This window comes from Mobula birostris, chromosome 5 (assembly GCF_030028105.1).
Source record: "Mobula birostris isolate sMobBir1 chromosome 5, sMobBir1.hap1, whole genome shotgun sequence".
Lineage (NCBI taxonomy): Eukaryota > Metazoa > Chordata > Chondrichthyes > Myliobatiformes > Myliobatidae > Mobula > Mobula birostris.
The window spans coordinates 194400151-194420830 of record NC_092374.1 but is presented as its reverse complement, the minus strand read 5'-3'; the positions used below and the strand labels follow the sequence as shown (position 1 = coordinate 194420830).

The following is a 20680-nucleotide window of genomic DNA, read 5'->3' as shown; positions in this document are numbered from 1 at the left end:
TTCCAGAAGGCATAAAGTTAAAGGTGACACATTTCTTTAATATTTTAATCAAGAAAACTTCTATTTGCATCTTTGACAGTTCCAAAACAACAAAAAAGGAAAAGGGCCCGAAGCAAAAGTTTGGGCACCTTGCATGGCAGTACTTAGTAACTTAGTAACAAGTATCACAGCTTGTAAATGCTTTCTGTAGCCAGCTAAGAGTCTTTCAACTCTTGTTTGGGGGATTTTCGCCCATTCTTCCTTGCAGAAGGCTTCTAGTTCTGTGAGATTCTTGGGCTGTCTTGCATGCACTGCTCTTTTGAGGTCTATCCACAGATTCTCGATGATGTTTAGGTCAGGGGACTGTGAGGGCCATGGCAAAACCTTCAGCTTGCACCTCTTGAGGTAGTCCATTGTGGATTTTGAGGTGTGTTTAGGATCATTATCCTGTTGTAGAAGCCATCCTCTTTTCATCTTCAGCTTTTTTTTTTACAGACGGTGTGATGTTTGCTTCCAGAATTTGCTGGTATTTAATTGAATTCATTCTTCCCTCTACCAGTAAATGTTCCCCGTGCCACCCCTGTGCTTGCTTAACAGTTGGAGGGGGGTTCTTTTCATGAAGTTCTGCACCCTTTTTTCTCCAAACACCCCTTTTCTCATTGCAGCCAAAAAGTTCTATTCAAAAGGTTCAAAGGAACATCTAAACAAGCCTGATGCATTTTGGAAACAAGTAAATGGATTACTTTTCTATTGTAAAATTTGCTTTAATATTGTTTTAAATGCAAGAGATTTCACAAATTCTGGAAATCCAGATTAACGCACAAAATCCTGATGAATGGTCTTGCCCCAAAACGTTGACTGTTTATTCCTCTCCATAGATGCTGCTTCTCCTGCTGCGTTCCTCCAATATTTTGCGTGTGTGTGTTTAATGTTTTTTTCCTATTTTATTTTTGGGAAGAAAAGGATTAGTTTATTCCCCCACTGAGAGAATTTAGTGGATTCTGCTTCATAAAATGTAGTGACAGATAATTTTCTAAATAGCTACCTATGCAGTGGCTTATTTTAATGAAAACCTTAAGCAGTTTCTTCTAACCTTGCAGTTTTTGTAAAGCATCTTTAATTGTTTACTCTGTTGGAAAGCACATTTTGTCAAGACAAACAATGTCATTGAAATTATCCTCAGCATATGCATGTGGTCTTCTGCTGCTGTTGCCCATGCAACGTGAGGTTTGATGTGTTGTGCATTCAGAAATGCTCTTGTGTGCTCCAGTACAGGTTCCCCCCGCCATCCGAAGGCAGAGTATTCCTATGAAACAGTTCGTAAGCTGAATGTCGTAAAGCGAAGAAGCAATTACCATTTATTTATATGGGAAAAATTTGTGAGCGTTCGCAGACCCAAAAATAACCTATCAAATCATGCCAAATAACACACAAAACCCAAAATAACGGTAACATATAGTAAAAGCAGGAATGATATGATAAATACACAGCCTATATAAAGTAGAAATACTTCTCTACAGTCATTGCCTGCACTGTTCTCCATAGCGAAAATCTCACGCAAGCGCTATTGGCAGAAACAAAGCGCAAGCGCTCTCGGCAGAAGCACTCTCTCCAGTAACCTTTAAGCTATGAAGCTGCCAAATCATACCAAATAACACATAAAAATACACAGCCGATATAAAGTAGAAATAACGTATGTACAGTGTAGTATCACTTACCGGAATTGGGAAGACAGCACTGAGCACACTGATGATGGTGTGTTAGGCTGAGTCATTGGAGTCTGGGGTGGTGCAGTGGCCCCCAACCTCCAGGCTGCCGACCGATACCAATCCGCGAAGCATGCAGGGGTACAGCAGTAGCCAGGACGCACCCAGCACATCTTTAACAAGAAAAGGTGAAATAAACAAGCTAATTAATTAGGTGCCGCCCGGCACGTAACTAATTAACTTGTTTATTTCGGCTTTTTTATCTCCAAGATGTGCTGGGTGCGTCCCGGCTACCGCTGCATTCTCTGCGAATCGGTATCTCTCCGTGGCCCAGGGGTTGGGGTGGTGGGACACTGAGGTGTCGTCTGTTTCCATCAGGGCAGGCAGGTCATCTTCTTCTATGTCTGCCTGCCTCGATGTTGAAGGTCGAGGTTCGTCGTCTGCTGTGGCTGATGTGGAAGGCTTGAGAAACAACAGTATGCTTGACTGCTTAGCCTCGCGCATTTTCCTATCATACAATTTTTTGTAAGTACTCAAACCATCTTGCAAATATGCCCTAAACCAACGTACCCTTTCAAACTTGAAGTTGTACTTTTCTGCAATCATTGCAGTGAAAATCTCATGCAGTTGCTTCACATTCAGTTCCTGGATGACTTCACTTTCGGTCTGTTCACTACTGCATTTGGTTTCAATTGTTATCCTTTTCTCTTCCAATTGCATCAGCTCTTCATCTATCAGTTCTTGGTCATGGGGTGCCAAAACCTCTTCAACATCATCTTCGTCAACTTTCACAAACCAAGCTCACTTTGTCCTTACTTCGTTCACCACGATCGAAACGCTTAATTATGTCTAGTTTTATGCTAAGTGTAACACCCTTATGAGCTCTTGTAGGCTTTTCCGATACTTTAGAACTCATCTTGCAAACGGATGCTCACAGGCATGTGTTTAAGCAATGCTGGTGAGAATGCCGTTCCAAATTCGGGGGAGGAGCGGCTGCTCGGGGCGCGTGCTGCTTTTTTTCGTAACAGCGAAAACACCTTCTGTTAGCGAAAACAGGCAACTAATGTAGGTCTTTTGTAACAGTGAGGTTTTGTAAAGCGAACGTTCGAAAAGCGGGGGACACCTGTATTGTAATGTGTGGTTATTTGAGTTACTGTTGCCTTCCTGTTAGCTTGAACCAGTCTAGCCATTCTCTGAACTCTCTGATTAACAAGATCTTTTCACCCACAGAACTAGATGTTTTGTGTTTTTCGCAACATTCTCTATAAACTCTGTTGGATGTGAAAATCCCAGGAGATGGGCAGTTTCTGAAATACTCAAACCACCTTGTGTAGCATCAACAATCATTCCACGGGTGGGGGGGGGGGGTCAAGTTCAGTTTAATTGTCGTTCAACCATACACCTAAATACAGCCAAATGAAACAGTGTTCCTTCGTGGCCAAGGTACAAAACACAGTTCCAACAGTACATACCAGTACATATGATTATGATAGCAGGAAAATACAAACATGAGCACAAGTCCCTGAGTATCATGGCCTGTATATTGATGACCCAGAGCCATGGTCCTACGAGAACAATCACAAAGAAGCAAGGTCAAAATCACTAAGACTGCGTCTCTTCCTCGCTCTGATGTTTGGTCTAAACAACTGAACATCTGGACCGTGTCTGCATGATTTTGTGCATTGACTTGCTGCCACATAATTGGCTGACTAGATATTTGCATTAACAAGCAGGTGTACCTAACAGAATTCCACTGAGTGTGTATGAATCACATCGGGACATTCTTTCGTTAGTGATTATTTGAGGCAATGATATGTAGAAAATATTCTATTTCAGTTCTTTTTTGCTCTAAAAGACATGGTAATTCTTTGTAGATTGGTCCTTTGGGAATATATTATTGAATATCAAAAAGATGCATCAGTCCCGTTTCATCTGATGTGACTTCCTTCCCTTCGGTGGCTGAGATTACCCTTTTTCATGCAACAACAGAGGTAGTGGGGGAATCGTTCTGCATTTCATCCCCACCCAAGTATATTAAGGCTACTGATTCCAATAAGCAAGAATTTACAGAGTGGGATAATGGTAACTTTTCCACTAAGGGTCGAATACTGAGGGTCTATAAGGCATTTGGAGTATTGTGAGCAGCTTTGAGCTCCTTATCCAAGAAAGGATGTCCTGGTATGGGAGACAGTCTGGAGGAGGTTCACAAAAATGAAACATATGAGCAGTGTTTTATGGCTCTTGGCCTGCACTCACTGGAATTTAGGAGAATGTGGTGGTGGGTGGGGGGTGTGGGATCTCATTGAAACCTATTGAATGGGTTAGATAAAGTGGATGTGGAAAGGATGTTTCTAATAGTGGGAGTCTAGGCACAGCCTCAGATGGATGTTCGTTTTGAACAGAGATGAGGAATTTCTTTGGCCAGAGGATAGGGAATCTGTGGAACTCATTGCCATGGATGGCTGTGGAGACCATGTCATTTGTGCATATTTAAAGAGGATATTGATTGGTTGTTGTCTAGAAAGGGTGTCAAAGAATACAGGGAGAAGACAGGAGAATGGGATTGAGATGTGATCAAATGGCAGAGCCGGCTTGATGGGCTGAATGCCTAATTCTGTTTGTATGTTTTATGGTCTTGTATTCTCTTGCTTGAGCTAAGTGTACAGGCAGATGACCACTGACTTTATCTTGGCCAGGCCAGACAATGTTATCAAATTTGACATCAGTGAAGGCACTAATTTGCTCAGTCTTTGGACTGACTTGGTTTTTGAAGTCTGGGTTAGGTGGACATTTATTGCCCATCCCTGGAGGCTCTTGTGAAGGTGCTACTGAGAACACTCAATAGTTACAGTAACATAGCAGTTATAGTAACAGTGAGCCCTGCTTTACAAAGATTAGGTTAGATTAGATTCAACTTTATTGTCATTGTGCCCAGTACAGATACAAAGTCAATGAAATGTATTTAGCATCTGACCAGAAGAACAAAGAATAGTGTTATTTACAAAATAACTGCAAATAAAAAAAGTGCTACAGCACACAAATATAGAAGTACTGAGACGGTACAATACGGATGCAATACTGCTTAGCGCTGTGATGAGAGCTTCAGCAGAGTCAGAGCCTCAAGGAAGAAGCTCTTCCTGTTCCTGCTGGTGCGGGAGCGGAGGCTCCTGTAGCACCTACCGGATGGGAGGAGAGTAAAAAGTCCATGGTTAGGGTGAGATGCATCCCTGATAATGCTTTTCGCCCTGCCCAGGCAGCGTTTATGGTAGATGTTCTCAATGGTGGGCAATTGGGTGCCAATAATCCGCTGGGCAGTTTTCACCACACGCTGGAGTACTTTGCGGTCCAATACGGGACAATTGCCATACCACACTGAGATGCAGTTAGTGAGTATGCTGTCAATGGTACAGCGGTACAAGTCCATCAGTATCCTGGGACAAAGGTCAGCTTTCTTCATGCTCCACAGGAAATAAAAGCGCTGTTGCACCTTTTTGATCGGGATGGAGGAGTTCAGGGACCAGGTGAAATTCTCGGAAATGTGGATACCAAGAAATTTGAAGCTTGATACACGCTCCACTACAGTTCCGTTGATGTAGATGGGGATGTGAGTGTGACTCCTGGCATGCCTGAAGTCCACAATGATCTCCTTAGTCTTCTGGGTGTAAAGGGCCAGATTGTTGTCGGCACACCACATGGCCAGGTGCTGGACCTCGTCCCTGTAGGCCGTCTCGTCATCCCCTCTGATCAGACCAACCACCATGGTGTCGTCTGCGAACTTGATTATGAAGTTAGAACCATGTACAGGAACGCAGTCATTGGTGAAAAGGGAGTACAGAAGAGGGCTCAGCACACAGCCTTGAGGCACGCCGGTGTTCAGGGTGAGAGTGGAGGAGGAGAGGTTGTCTAACTTAACTGATTGGGGTCTGTTAGTCAGAAAGTCCAGGGTCCATTTGCAGAGGGATATGCTGATACCAAGCTGGCGAAGTTTGGTGATCAGCTTGGAGGGGATCACAGTATTGAATGCTGACCTAAAGTCAATGGGCAGCATTCTGACGTAAGAGTTGGGGCTGTCCAGGTGGGTCAGGGCAGAGTGAAGTGCCGTGAAGGTGGCATCCTCTGTTGACCTGTTGGTGCGATAGGCAAATTGATGGGGGTCCAGGGTAGAGGGCAGACAGGATTTCAGATGTGATAGAACCAGTCTCTCAAAGCACTTTGCAGTGATGGGGGTGGGTGCAACTGGGCGGAAGTCATTCAGGCCCGTGGCATTGGAATGCTTCGGCACTGGCACGATGGTGGTGATCTTGAAGCTTGTGGGGACAACTGCCTGGGCCAGGGACAGATTAAAAATATCCGTGAAGACCCCGGCCAACTGCCCTGCACAGACTCTGAGCACACGACCAGGTATTCCATCTGGACCAGCTGCCTTCCGTACATTCACCTTGCTCAGGGTGGCGCAAACATTGGAGGTGGAAAATGAGAGAGGTAGTTCACCAGGCGGGAGATATTCCTAGAAGGAGGTACCATTTTGTGATTTTTTTTTTTCATTTGAAATCTCCCCCGTATCCCAAAATGTGAGTTGAAGAACATTCTCCCTCCACCAGCACCCACCACCTGCACATGGGTTCTGTAATGGCAAAGTTCTGTAATCCGAGCGGCTGTAATGTGGGCATGCCTGTACAACCAGACAGTATTCAGAGAGACTGCTCCAGATGCTGTGGGTCAGGCGTCACACATGAAGTCCAGACCATTAAAGCTAGACAGTTCATACCTTGAAAGGTGGGCTTTTAAACGATCCGGTAGGTTTTAAGATCACTATAATTTGTTTTAGAATTCTGTTAATAAATAAATTGAATTTAGAGCTACCGGGTGTAGTTTGGGATCCTACCTCTAGATCCTAGTCCCTTGTAGTGACTAACCACTCTGTTGCCATGTCAATATACTGCATATATATCTCAGAATAGGAGAAGGCAGATTGACGACCATCTAATTGTTTGGCTCTGTGCCCGTACTTGATGGAGTTCAGCAGGGTGGCAGGGGTTATGTTTGGGGGATTTCTTATTGAACTTACTGAAAGACCTGGAAAGAGGGGATGTGGAGAGGATGTTTTACATTATTAAGAGAGTATAGAATCAGAGAACACAGTCCTGGAATAGAGAGAAGCCCCATTAGAACAGATAAGGAGGAATTTCCTCAACCAGAATATGAGAATCCAGGGGTTCTAGAATCATGGAGACCAAGTCATTGTGTGTACTTAAGGTAGGGACTGATAGGTTCTTGATTGGTAAAGGTGTTAAAGGTTACAGAGAGAAGCAAGGCGAATAAGGTTGAGAAAGAAAATCGTCTGTAATAATGGCGAGGCAATTCTGGGCCAAATGGCCTTCATTCTGCTCCTACATCTTGTGATCTTGTTGGCCAGAATTCAGCATCCTCAATTTCTGCTTAATGAATGACGCTTAGCTGATGTGTCTGCTCTGGTCCTACAGTAAGCTGTGTTGGCACAGCACCTTTATGAACTGAAATGTTCCCAACACTTCACAGATGAGATTATTAATAAACTTCTCAAGGCATTTCTAAAGTGAGTTGTTGTTATGTCTCCCCGCTTGCTGGGGAAATGGAGGCATCTCCCTCTCCATTATTAGGGAGAGAGAGAGCCTGTGGTATGTCGAATGCCAGATGAAACGCGAAGTCTTTGGGGTAACTGCAGGTCAATATCTTTGCTATTGCCTCACTGAAGCTTGAGTACTTGGTGGCGATGCTGATGCTTGCTTTTTTTTGCCCGTGGGGGGAGGGGGATTGTTGCTCACTGCCGCTTGCGCGAGTTGGGGGAGACTTTGGGGTTCTCACGTTTAACTGTTGTTCATCCTTTGGGGCACTTCTCTGATTTCGTGGATGTTTGCAAAGATAAAGCATTTCAGGATGTATATTGTATACATTTCTCTGACATTAAATTGGACCTTTGACCCTTATGAAGTGATTTAACTAATGTAGTCGATGCTGGCCAATGGGAAATGGGTGGCGGCCAAGGGACAGTGAAAGTGGAAACGTTAGAGGGCAGCCCTCCTCAGCTGGCATGCAGGGCAGCACCAGGGATTACTGTGATACCTGTGGGCCAGTGCGAAGGATGAGGCAAGATGTTGTACCATCTGTGGCACTGACTAAAGCACTTCATGGGGAATAATTGCCCTCAAAAGGAAAGTAAAATTTCTGCCAGTTCCTGAAGCTGGGTGAGTTGTACAATCCACTGTTGTGAAATGTATTACAAATTACTGTCTTAATGATAGCATGGGAAAAACAATCAGTTGAGATCAGAGAGCAATGTGACAAAATAGGCAAATCATTAGGGTTGCCCTCCAGGTCAGCATCTTGCACAAGTAAGCTGTCTGCTTACAGACAACCTAACCAGATTATGTGTCTTATTTTGACTATGAGCCTCTGCTGTATAATTAAGATTCATGCTTTCAATTCCCATTGCTTTTCCTGGATGGTAAAAGCTACGTATGTAGGTGTTACCACAGTGCGGAACACAACTGAGCTTGAGCACATTGTGGAGGCAGACTTTCAGCAATATAAAGTCAAAATCACAATAAATTTATTATCAAAGTACATATAGACCCTATCCTCGTTATATGCGGGGGATACGTTCCTCAAAGTTGACGCATAATGTGAATAATTATTTAAATGGAGAAAATAGGGATGCGTTCCAGAGGGCTTCCTAAATATGTTTTATCTGTAATTTATTCACATTGTCATACCAATACAACACAAAAGCAGTACTGCAAGGCAACATTTGTATTATATTTAATGAATTTAAGGTAATATTCAATGTAATAAATCTTAGAAAGTTAACATACTAGGGTGTACAGTACTCACCAATAGTGGCAGATGTGTTCGCTGTGGGAGATGAGTGGTTGTTGTGGTCTCGGGCAGCTTTACATAGGTAAAGTGGATGGTCGTGGTCGTCAGGATCATATCAAGCACAGCAAGGGGTGAAGGAAGACTCTTAGAACTGCCGGCAGAAGGTGTTACCGATTGGAATAAAGTGGTGAGGGTTGTTTGCTTGGCAGCACTTTGTTTTAAATTTGCTTGAAGGGAAGAAGGGTTGACGGCAGGGAACGACTGAAATGCTGACTCCGTTCTAAACGTGGGTCCATGTCCATCGCCATTTGTGCCAAGTGTTCCGACTTCCACCACTCCCTCACTGTTGGTAAACTCTTGGGATTTTCAAAATTGTCTGTTGCTTGCAGCAGTTGAGAGATAGCTCGTGGTAAAAAAAATACGCACGCCTTGAATGTGGATCACACCTTGGTCGAGTGGTTGAATCAGCGATATTGTGTTAAGCGGCAGGAAACGCACTGTTATGTTAGGATTCATGCTGTCCAAATGTTTAGGATGGGCTGGCGCATTGTCAAGCAAGAAAAGAACTTTAAAGGCAGGATTCTGTTCCCGGCAGTAGCGTCCCACGGCTGTGTTACCTTCAGATGATGCTGTGCTATTTATAATTTCCAACTTTTTTTCAAGTGTTAAAGTGGTTCTCTGCCGCTCGGCTGATGGCCCAGGACATGACATCGGACGCTTAGGAGGCATAGTTAAATATTTCAAGCGCAAAATCACTGCACCCTAGGTAAGACAACAAAAGTTTAAGATTGCGCATCCACACCTTGCCAAAATCAATACGAGAGTGGCGGGAGACAGATTGTGAGGCGCGCGCACCTGACTTGTGTTGGGAAAGCGGTGCTTCTCATCCAAACAGTGAGACTGTGAGACGTGCGCACGTGACTTGTATTGGCGGGAAGGCAGTGCTCCTCACATAACTGAATTTTGGACGCATGTAACGAGACGTTGGTAGAAATAGATTCCTCGCGTAACTGTGAATCCAGATAGTCTGAAGACGCATATAACGAGAATAGGGTGTATGTTACCATGTACAATGTTGAGATTCATTTTCTTACAGGCATTTACAGAAAATAGATACTGTAGAACTTATGAAAACTATAAATATAGATTGACAAACTAACGTACAAAAGAAGACAAATTGAGCAAATAAAAAAAATACCGAGAAAGGGAGTTGTGCAGTCCTTGAAAGAAACTTTTATGAAGAGTCTCGGTCCAAAGCGCCACCTGTTTATTCCTTTCCATAGATGCTACCTGGCCTGCTGAGCATCTCCAGCATTTCATGTGTGTTGTAATAACACATGAAGTGCCAAGGCATACTGTAGAACAGCGGTCCCCAACCGCCGGGCCCCAGACCGGTACCGGGCCGCAAAGCATGTGCTACCAGGCTGTGAGGAAACCATATGAGTCAGCTGCACCTTTCCTCATTCCCTGTCACACACTGTTGAACTTGAACGTAGGATTGCCAACTGTCCAGTATTTGCCGGGACATCCCATATGTTGGGCTAAATTGGTTTGTCCCATATTTCCCCCGCTAAGGTAGAGCGTTCCTATGAAACCTTTCATGCCGAAATGGTGTCAAGCAAAGAAGCAATTACCATTAATTTATATGGGAAAATTTTTGAGTGTTCCCAGACCCAAAAAATAACCTAACAAATCATACCAAATAACACATGAAACCGAAAATAAATAACACTAACATATAGTAAAAGCAGGAATGATATGATAAATACACAGCTTATATAAAGTAGAAATAATGTATGTACAGTATAGTCGGGAAGATGAAGAGGAAACCGATTTGTGGGGGAAAAATAAGCACGTACGCGCATGCGCACACAGGTGCCCGCGCAAGGCTTCATGGTCATGGTAGTCTTTACTGTCCCGGGATTTGCCTGCTACTTTTGTCCCTTATTTGGGAGTGGGAACGTTGGCAACCCTAACTGTAAAAGACATGTTGAGGTGAGTTTTACCCTACTTGAACAGCCCCCTGGTCGACTGGTCCGTAGGAATATTGTCAATATTAAACCAGTCTGCGGTGCAAGAAACGTTGGGGACCCCTGGTGTTGAAGATGATAGACCGATTGCTGATAAATGGATTAATTGTTGGACAGAGTGGTCCAGATACCTAATTTCTATGCTGCATGACTGCAAGAAATGGGGAGGAGATGGGCAAATTGAACCAATGGTCAAACGAAGGGTTTGCAAATGGGAGTACTTTTTAAAAAGTAAAATACAACTGTGCGGTTGATTTTAATGACACTGGAATTGCCACATCACAGACTGGGGCTGGTTGACTATTTGATCTGCAGTGGTTTTGCGGCTTCTTACTTGTATGGCATAAAAGCAATGTGGTCTAAGCGAAGAATAAATGTGTTCCAGTACGACGAGGAAAGAAGGGGACAAACCAGTCAGTGCATTTACAGATGGGAAGGATAATTTTTTAATTTTAATTTAATGATTCACCACAGCCACAGACCCTTCCAGCCACCCAACAAATACATGAGCAGGGAAGTTGTGCTCCAGCTTCAGGAAACGGGCAGTGTGGTAGCATAGCGGTTAGTGTAATGTACTACTGTGTCAGTGACCCGGGTTCAGTTCCCACTGCTGCCTGTAAGGAATTGTATGCTCCCCAGTAACCACGTCAGTTTCCTGCAGGCATGTTACTTTCCTCCCACATACCAAAGGCCTACGGGTTAGCAGGGTAATTGGTGACATGGGTGTAATTCTAGTGTAGGGTGTGGAAAATAAACAAGACTTGCATTTACGCAGCAGGCCTCAGGGCATCTCTTTAACACTTTATGATCAGTGAAGTGCTCTCCAAAGTGGAACTGCATTTGTAATAAGGAAAGGGTTAATGCAATGATAGGCTCAACTGAGAGGAGGATCAGTAATAGAAGGCACATGTTTAAGATTACATGTAAAAGAAGAGATGATGGAGGAGGAGAATTAGGCTATAGAGCCTATTGAGTCTGCTCCGCCATTTGAGCATGGCTGATTTCTTACTCCTTAACCCCATTATCCTGCTTTTTCTCTTTGTCCTTTGGTGCCCTTTCCAAACAAGAACCTATCAACCTCCGCTTTAAACATCCCCATTCACTTGGCCACCGCAGGTGTCTCTAGCAATGAATTCAATAAATTCACCACTCTCTGGCTAAATAAATTCCTGCTCATCCCTGTTCTAAAGGGGCATCCTTCTGTTCTGAGGCACTGCCTCAGAGTCATTAACTAAACACTGCCTGATAGGAGATGGATTGATCAAAGTTGTTGGGTGCTTGACTGGGAAATGTTTGGAGGGGTGCAGAGCAAAAGCAGATGAGTGGACATGTACCGGAAGCCTTCAAAGAGTCAGCACAGGAACAGGGGACTGAGAGGCCTCCACCTGTGCTGTAGGTTTATAAAAAGAGAGACATTGACTTCATTTTGTGTTGTTTTATGGGATAGGGTGTCATTGCTGTGGCTGCCGTTTGTAGGCCACCCTGAACCAAGGAGCATTTCGTGCACTCAGGCTGGGATAATTGCAAAGTGGCTGATTTCCTTTCTATAAGGCTATTTGTCATCCCCACGTGAGTTTTCGGTGATAGTCTCTGGTGGTTGCAGATTCCTCGTCATTAATGAATTTGCATTCATATCATCATGACCTTCCAAATCAAGTGAATTTAATTGTCTCTGCTGTCTTCAAAGGACTTGAATTTATGCCTTTAGATCATTGATCCAGGTTTGCTACTTTGGTCACTCTGCTACCATCCACAACTTTCCAGAAACGTACCAGGAGGTCTCTTTGGGACCTGCTCCACTAAGATTGGTGGAGTTGTTACAGTGCGAATGGTGGTCTTAGGTTGCAGGGTGTAATTAAGTGTTGGTGCAGTTGGCTGAGAAAGGGCAGGTGAGGTTAAATGCGGAGAGAATGTGTTTTGTGAGTACTAACAAGGCTAGGACATATACCATGAATGGTCGGGTGCTTGGGTTAAGGAACCAAAGGGCCCTGGTGTGCAAAATCCATAGATCCCTGAAGTTGGCTGTACAGATAGATGGGGTAAGAAGGCATACGTATGTCCTTCATTATTTGGGGAATCAAATACAAGAGCAGGGAGCTTCAGTGAACATTGTTGAGACCTCAGCTGGAGCACAACCTCCATTTCTGGCTACCACAATGTATGAAGATGGATCAACAGGATGTTGCCTGGGATGGATTGCTTAGTTATGAAATGTGACTGGAGAGACTGGCTTTGTTTGCAGCGGAGGTTGAAAGAGGACATGATTGAGGTATATAAAATTATAAGCTGGACTGCTGGAAACTTTTCCTTAGAGGTGAATAAAGCCAGAGGATTTGGATTTAGATGAAGTAAGGGAGTATGAGTTTAGAGTGGATTGGAAGTGGGCCTTTTTCATGAAGAGAATAGTGAGTACCTGGAATGCACTGCCAGAGAGAGTGGTGGGAGCAGAGTTGCTGACAGCATTAAACAAGTGTCTAAATGAACACTTGAATCACAGGCAATGAAGGCTGTAGTGCAAGTGCTGGAAGATGGTGTTAATACAAATGGTTTCTTCTCCTCCCACCCCCCCCCCCCAATAACTGAATGGCCTGTTTCCATTTTGTATGACTCACTGACTTTCAAAGCACCGTTTTTTGCTTCTTAGTGATTAGGGACAGTGGTGTGTTGGTGGGACAAGCACGAGCCCTGTTCAAGATGCTCTTTTCAAGACCAAAAGCCAAGACATTTGGGCTGACACTGTAGTGTAGTGGTTAGTCCACAGACCCCTTGGTTAATTATAGAGACTCATGGCATAATTTGTGAACCCCTGCGTTTGCGTAATGTTATTAAAGTGCAAGCTGTAAGATCGGGGTTCAATTCCCACTGCTGGCTGTAATAGGTTCGTACATTCCCAAACTGACCGCAAGTGTTCTCTCCAGGTGCTCTGGTTTCCTCCCACATTCCAAAAGCAATAGTCTTAGTTTTAAAAACGCAAACAACAGGAATTCTGCAGATGCTGGAAATTCAAGCAAAACACATCAAAGTTGCTGGTGAACGCAGCAGGCCAGGCAGCATCTCTAGGAAGAGGTGCAGTCGACGTTTCAGGCCGAGACCTTTCGTCAGGACTAACTGAAGGAGGAGTTAGTAAGAGATTTGAAAGTGGGGGGGGGGGATCCAAAATGACAGGAGAAGACAAGAGGGGGAGCGATGGAACCAAGAGCTGGACAGGTGATTGGCAAAGGGGATATACAGGATCATGGGACAGGAGGACCAGGGAGAAAGACAAGGGGGGGGGGGAACCAGAGGATAGGCAAGGGGTAGAGTCAGAGGGACAGAGGGAGAAAAAGGAAGAGTGAGAGAAAGAATATGTGTATAAAAATAAATAACAGATGGGGTACCGGGGGAAGTGAGGCATTAGCGGAAATTAGAGAAGTCAATGTTCATGCCATCAGGTTGGAGGCTACCCAGACGGAATATCAGGTGTTGTTCCTCCAACCTGAGTGTGGCTTCATCTTTACAGTAGAGGAGGCCGTGGATAGACATGTCAGAATGGGAATGGGATGTGGAATTAAAATGTGTGGCCACTGGGAGATCCTGCTTTCTCTGGCGGACAGAGCGTAGGTGTTCAGCAAAGCAGTCTCCCAGTCTGCGTTGGGTCTCGCCAATATATAAAAGGCCACATCGGGAGCACCGGACGCAGTATATCACCCCAGTCGACTCACAGGTGAAGTGTCGTATCTGCTCTCAGGATGAGGCTTTTCATTCCAGGACGAGGGAGATGTCCTCCTTTTTTAAAGAAAGGGCCTTCCCTTCCTCCACCATCAACTCTGCTCTCAAACGCATCTCCTCCATTTCACGTACATCTGCTCTCACTCCATCCTCCCGCCACCCCACTAGGAATAAGGTTCCCCTGGGTCTCACCTACCACCCTCCCAGCCTCCGGGTCCAACATATTCTCCGTAAGTTCCGCCACCTCCAACAGGATCCCACCACTAAGCACATCTTTCCCTCCCCCCGCCTCTGCTTTCCACAGGGATCGCTCCCTACGCGACTCCCTTGTCCATTCGTTCCCCCCCATCCCTCCCCACTGATCTCCCTCCTGGCACTTATCCTTGTAAGTGGAGCAAGTACTACACATGCCCTTACACTTCCTTCCTTACCACCATTCAGGGCCCCAGACAGTCCTTCCAGGTGAGGCGACACTTCACCTGTGAGTCGGCTGGGGTGATATACTGCGTCCGGTGCTCCTGATGTGGCCTTCTATATATTGGCGAGACCCGACGCAGACTGGGAGACCGCTTTGCTGAACACCTACGCTCTGTGCGCCAGAGGAAGCAGGATCTCCCAGTGGCCACACATTTTAATTCCACATCCCATTCCCATTCTGACATGTCTATCCATGGCCTCCTCTACTGTAAAGATGAAGCCACACTCAGGTTGGAGGAACAGCACCTTATATTCCATCTGGGTAGCCTCCAACCTGATGGCATGAACATTGACTTCTCTAACTTCCGCTAATGCCCCACCTCCCCCCGTACCCCATCTGTTATTTATTTTTATACACACATTCTTTCTCTCACTCTCCTTTTTCTCCCTCTGTCCCTCTGAATATACTTCTTGCCCATCCTCTGGGTCCCCCCTCCCCCTTGTCTTTCTTCCCTGGGCCTCCTGTCCCATGATTCTCTCATATCCCTTTTGCCTATTACCTGTCCAGCTCTTGGCTCCATCCCTCCCCCTCCTATCTTCTCCTATCATTTTGGATCTCCTCCTCCCCCTCCCCCTCCCACTTTCAAATCTCTTACTAGCTCTTCCTTCAGTTAGTCCTGACGAAGGGTCTCGGCCTGAAACGTCGACTGTACCTCTTCCTAGAGATGCTGCCTGGCCTGCTGCGTTCACCAGCAAATTTGATGTGTGTTGCTTTAGTCCTAGTTTTCGTAAGCTGTGTTGGTGTTAGTGACACCTGCGGGCTGCCTTTCTGATTTTATTTAATACAAATGACGCATTTCACTAAGTTTTGATGTAGATATCACAAATAAAGCTAATCTTAGAAGTATTGGGCTGTGGCACTTGGAAACACTGGAAAAAATTTCTTGACATTTATGGGATAAACTGAAAATTCCAGGGAATTTTCAGTGTGCACCTGAGGGCTAGTGTTCTCATGTATGCTCTCGTAATGTGCATCCAATCTATGATTAAGAATGATTGTACAAGATTAGCAAAACACTGAATGGATTTGGCATCCACCACTGCCTGTTAACAGAATTTCATATCTGCTAGTTCAACCTTTGCCATGGCAGCATTGCTTTGTTAGGCTTGTGAAAGGGTTAGTGCACTGTCAGAACAAAATACACAGGAGCTGACTGAGTGGGTGCGGATGTTTGGGTGGATAACCGAGAGAGTCGCAAGCTGGTATTTAATAAAGGAATTATGTATTGGATGATAAATACTGGGGAAATGAATCAGGAGTTCAAGTAACGCAAACAGCAAGTCTGTACCAGACGCTTAAGTTGTTTGATATCAGAGTTCTGATGTTAAAAGTTTTCCACCCTGAAATGTCTCCATGCCACATATCTTCAATTAGTGTAGACTCTGTATGGTGGGTTCATGTACCTCTGGCTGGGTTTTGTGTTGGTAATGGCGGTTATTACTGCCAGTATTCTGCGAAGTGGTGGTACTCTGCAATCACTGCCAAATGCGTTTATGAAATTGCTTCATGTTAATTGGGAATGGACCTGTGCTTGATTGCTGCTTGGTACCAGATCTACTGGTGAGGTAGTACAGCACACTAAGAGAAATGAGATTTGTCCTGACGAATGGTCTCAGCCCAGAATGTTGGCACTTTATTCCCCTCCATAGATGATGCCTGACCTGTGGAGTTACTCCTGAATTTTGTGTGTGTTCCTCTGGATTTCCAGCACCTGCAGAATCTCTTGTAAACAAGATTTATTTTGAGTGTCCCATGCATTGCACCCTTGAAGTACTTCTGGACTGGCATTTATCTTCTGCTTATTTCACCATCAAGTGGTCTTGATGACGCGTGTCAGTGAACTGACCCCAGTGGACATGTACTGTCTCTGGAGTGCACTCTGCTCTGGATGTGAGTTCTGCAGCACATAACCTGCATCATGCCAGCTCTTTGACAACCAGTCTCATTCCCCCAACAGGCAAACAACCTCTTGTTTTAAAACACTCATTTTACCAAATACAGTAAAAGAATTAAGGATCAACTTTATTTTTACTTTATTTAGAGATACAGCACGGAACAGAACCTTCTGGCCCAATGAGCTACGCCGCCCAGCAGCCTGCCTATTTAACCCTCGCCTAATCACAGGACAAATTTTACTAACTGATTAACCTACTAACAGATATGTTTCTGGACTGTGGGAGGAAACCGGAGCACCCGGAGGAATTGCATGCGCTCACAAACTTTGTAACAGAGGATACCAGAATTGAACTCCAGTGCCCTGAACTGTAATAGCATCACGCTAACCGCTACCCTACTGTGGCACCTCAAATAAAAGATATCATCTGCCATCTATATTGTCATGTATTAGGGATTGGATGTGCTGTACTGTGTTGGTCAGAGAGCAATATGCAACAGAAAGCAACAACATTCAACAATTATAAAGAATAATGTCAAAAATAAAGTTAGAGGTTAAATTGCAGATGTGGAATACACAAAACACAATATCAGCATGACTCCCATAAAAGACTGACTGTTCAGAAATCCCAGTCTTTTGACATCTTGCTCTCTGGGTGATGTTTCTGGCTCTCTTGTTGTTGTTTTATTCTAACTCACTGCGTTCCCTTAAAAATTTATTACACTGCCATGGAATGTCTTAAACAGAGAGTGAATTAGATGTGTGTTAGTGCATCTATCGGAATAATATCCTGGAAAACCTGCCGGTGCGGTGTCAAGGTTCCGATAGGGCCAGAGTTTCTTTGTAACTGTTTCGTAAATAATTCCTGGGCTTTTGCCAGGAATGTTTAACCAAAGCGATATACTGTACAGATATTTGCCCTTTGATCACACTGTTCTTTTCCACCAGAGGCTCTTGCTTTATTATTCACTTCTGATTTAATTTGCAAACTAAATTGATTTTGTTCACGGCCGCTGGGCCCTGGACTACTGTTCCCCCACCGCTACTCACCAACCCTGGGTCTCTCGGGCTACTCCTATGTTTCTATGTTACTCTATCATTTCAGTGCCTCCATCTACCTCCCACCCTACCATCCATGAACACCCCAACTTCTCCCCCCCCCACCGATGCCACAAATTCTCTCCTCCCCCCCCGACCACCCCCATCCCAGCTCTAATGCCTGCCATGTCTTCACTATTCCCTCTGACTTTCCCTCCTCTGAGGCAGAACATTCTGTACTCAGCAAGTGCCCCACTTTTGACCCCCTTCACCCACACTGTGAGTTCTGCACCTTCCACAACACCAAGCTCTTCTATTGAATTCCCCACCCTGCACTGATGATCCTTTCTCCTATCTCCAACCCTCCTCCTCTTGGAAACTCTGCTCTGGTTTTCTGCCAGCTGGATCTTTGGCATCACTAGTTGCAGATGAGACATCAACCGTCTTGACTTTAGAATTCCTCTCTCCTCTTGGAAACTTTCCCCCTTGAATGCCGTGCTCTCCACTCTTTCTGCACCAATCTCAACCTCCTCATCAAACCTGCAAATAAAGTGGGTGCTATTGTAGTCTGATGTACTGACTTTTACCTTGCTGAGGTGAGGTGACAACTCTCAGGCTTCACCTTTTACTTTCCCCTTGAGAAAGGACCCACTCAGAATCATCAGGACATTGTCTGCAGCACCATCACCAACTTCATCCGGAGATCTCCCATTCACTGCCACCAACCCTCTCCCTGCACTGCTTGTTTCTACATCCCGCCCAAGATACAGAAACCTCAGCCTCTGAGTAAGCCTGTTGTTTCTAACTGGTCCTCCTCTACTGCGCTTGTGTCTGTATATCTCCACTCTGTTTTAGTCCCCTTGGTTTAGTCCCTTCCCACCTACATCCGTGAACACTTCACATCCTCTTGATCTCTTCAAAAATGTTCACTTCCATGGCCCTAATCATCTCATTTTCACCATGAACATAGAGTCTTCTATACCCCCCACCCCCCAAGTGACACTTTTAAGCTCTCTGTTTCTCTCTTGACAACAGACCCGACCAGTTCCCCTCCATCACCACCTATCACCATGTTCCTCCGTCTGACAGAACTGGTCCTCACACGCAACAATTTCTCTTTAGGCTTCTCTCACTTTCTCCAAACTCAAGGTGTGGCCATGGACATTTGCATGTGTCCCAGCTATGCCTGCCTTTTCATTGGCTACGTGGAACGGACCATGTAATTCCCCGATAATGCTCCCCAACACTTTCCTCAGTGCATTGACAATTCCACCCATGCTGAGTTCTTCAGTTTTGTCAACTTTGCCTCCAACTTCCACCCTGCCTTTAAATTTACTTGGTCCATGTCTGACACCTCTCTCCCATTTCTCGATCTCTCTGTCTCCCATCACTGGAGACAAACTGTCGACTGACATCTTTTATAAATCTACAAACTCCCATGGCTATTTTGAAAATACCTCTTCCCATACTGTCTCCTGTAAAAATGCTGTTTCCTTTGTCTCCACTGCAAGAATTCCCAGGATGAGACTTTCCTTTGCAGGACATCAGAAATGAACGGGGTTTCCCTTGGATGCTGCCATTGCCCACATTGCCTCTGCTTCCCGGACATCCACACCCACCCCATCTTCCCACCTCCTTAACAGGAATGGAGATTATCCTGTTCTTGCCTAGCAGTTCATGAGCCTCTTCATCCAGCAAATCATTTTCTACAACTTCCACTGTCTTCAATGGGACACTACCACAGACACATCTTTACCTCCACATTCCATAGGCATCGCTTCCTCTGCTTTCCACAGGCGTCACTCCCTCTGTGATTCCCTTGCCTATTCGTCCCTCTCTGCTAATCTCCCTCTCGGCACTTATCTCTGCAAGAAGTGCTACACCTGCCTATTCACCTCCTTCCTCACTTCAATTCAGTCCTGCCAGGTGAGGCAACAGTTCACCTGTGATTCGGTTGCGGTTGTCTGCTGTATCCATTTCCTCCATATTGGTGATACCGACGTAGATTCGGGGACTGATTTGGTGAACACCTTCTCTCCATCCGCAAAAAGTGGGATTTTCCAGTGGTCAACCATTTTAATTTCAATTCCAATTCCCATTCCCATTCCGATGTGTTGGGACATGTCCTGCACTTCTGCCATGATGAAGCCGTGCTCAGGTTGGTGGAGTAGTAACTTGCATTCCATCTTGGTAACCTCCAATCTGGAGACAGGCTCCAAAGGTGTGGCTGAAGCTTTTCATTGGTTCATTTAATGAGTACAGAGCAAGCTGGTCTGCCTTGTTATATTTTCATATGTCCTGCTGTGTCATTCACCACTTCTATGGACATTTAGTCGGCTTTCATATAGTGTTCTCCTCAAACCGGTTTTTATCTCCATCGGATTTACCTTACTGTGTTCTATTCATGAGTGTATTTTGTCTGTCTCATTCTATTACTTATAAGCCTCCCCTGACTCTGTTTAGTTTGCTGGTTTGATTGGCTCAATGTCAGTATTGCTGTTTCACTTTCAACATCTGAATTTTTCATCTGCTTCATATTTGCATAATTCATATTTGGCATGATAAGGGAATCGAGGAACAGCATAAAACATAACATAGTTCAATGCTATACAAGCACGTTCACTTAATATTTGTATTTAAAAGCTCTTTGAAAACCTAATTGTGGGTAACACACTGGTTATCAGCGGGTGGGAGGGTGGGTGGGTTCAAGAAATTCTGAAACCCACACCCCACTCAAATGTATTAAAGCCATTGATTGCAATAAACAAGTGTTTATGGGGTGGGAAATGGTACCTTTTTCATTAAGAATGCATTGGATTGATTGAACTTCATAATGTGTTGGGCAACTGCATTTCAGTTTTGGGCCCCATATCAAAGAATGGACGTGCTGGCATTGGAGAAGGTCCTGGGGATGTTCACAAGAATGATCCCAGGAATGAATGGATTAAAGTATGAGGAGAGTTTGGTGACTCTGGGCCTGGAATTTAGACCA

The 20680-nt window shown here is 44.8% G+C and overlaps 1 protein-coding gene across 7 annotated transcripts in view; it reads left to right on the top strand.

The window, feature by feature from the left end:
• LOC140198194 (large proline-rich protein BAG6-like) overlaps positions 1-20680 on the top strand; it is a 136610-nt gene that overhangs the window by 53675 nt on the left and 62255 nt on the right. The gene's annotated exons all lie outside the window — the stretch shown is intronic.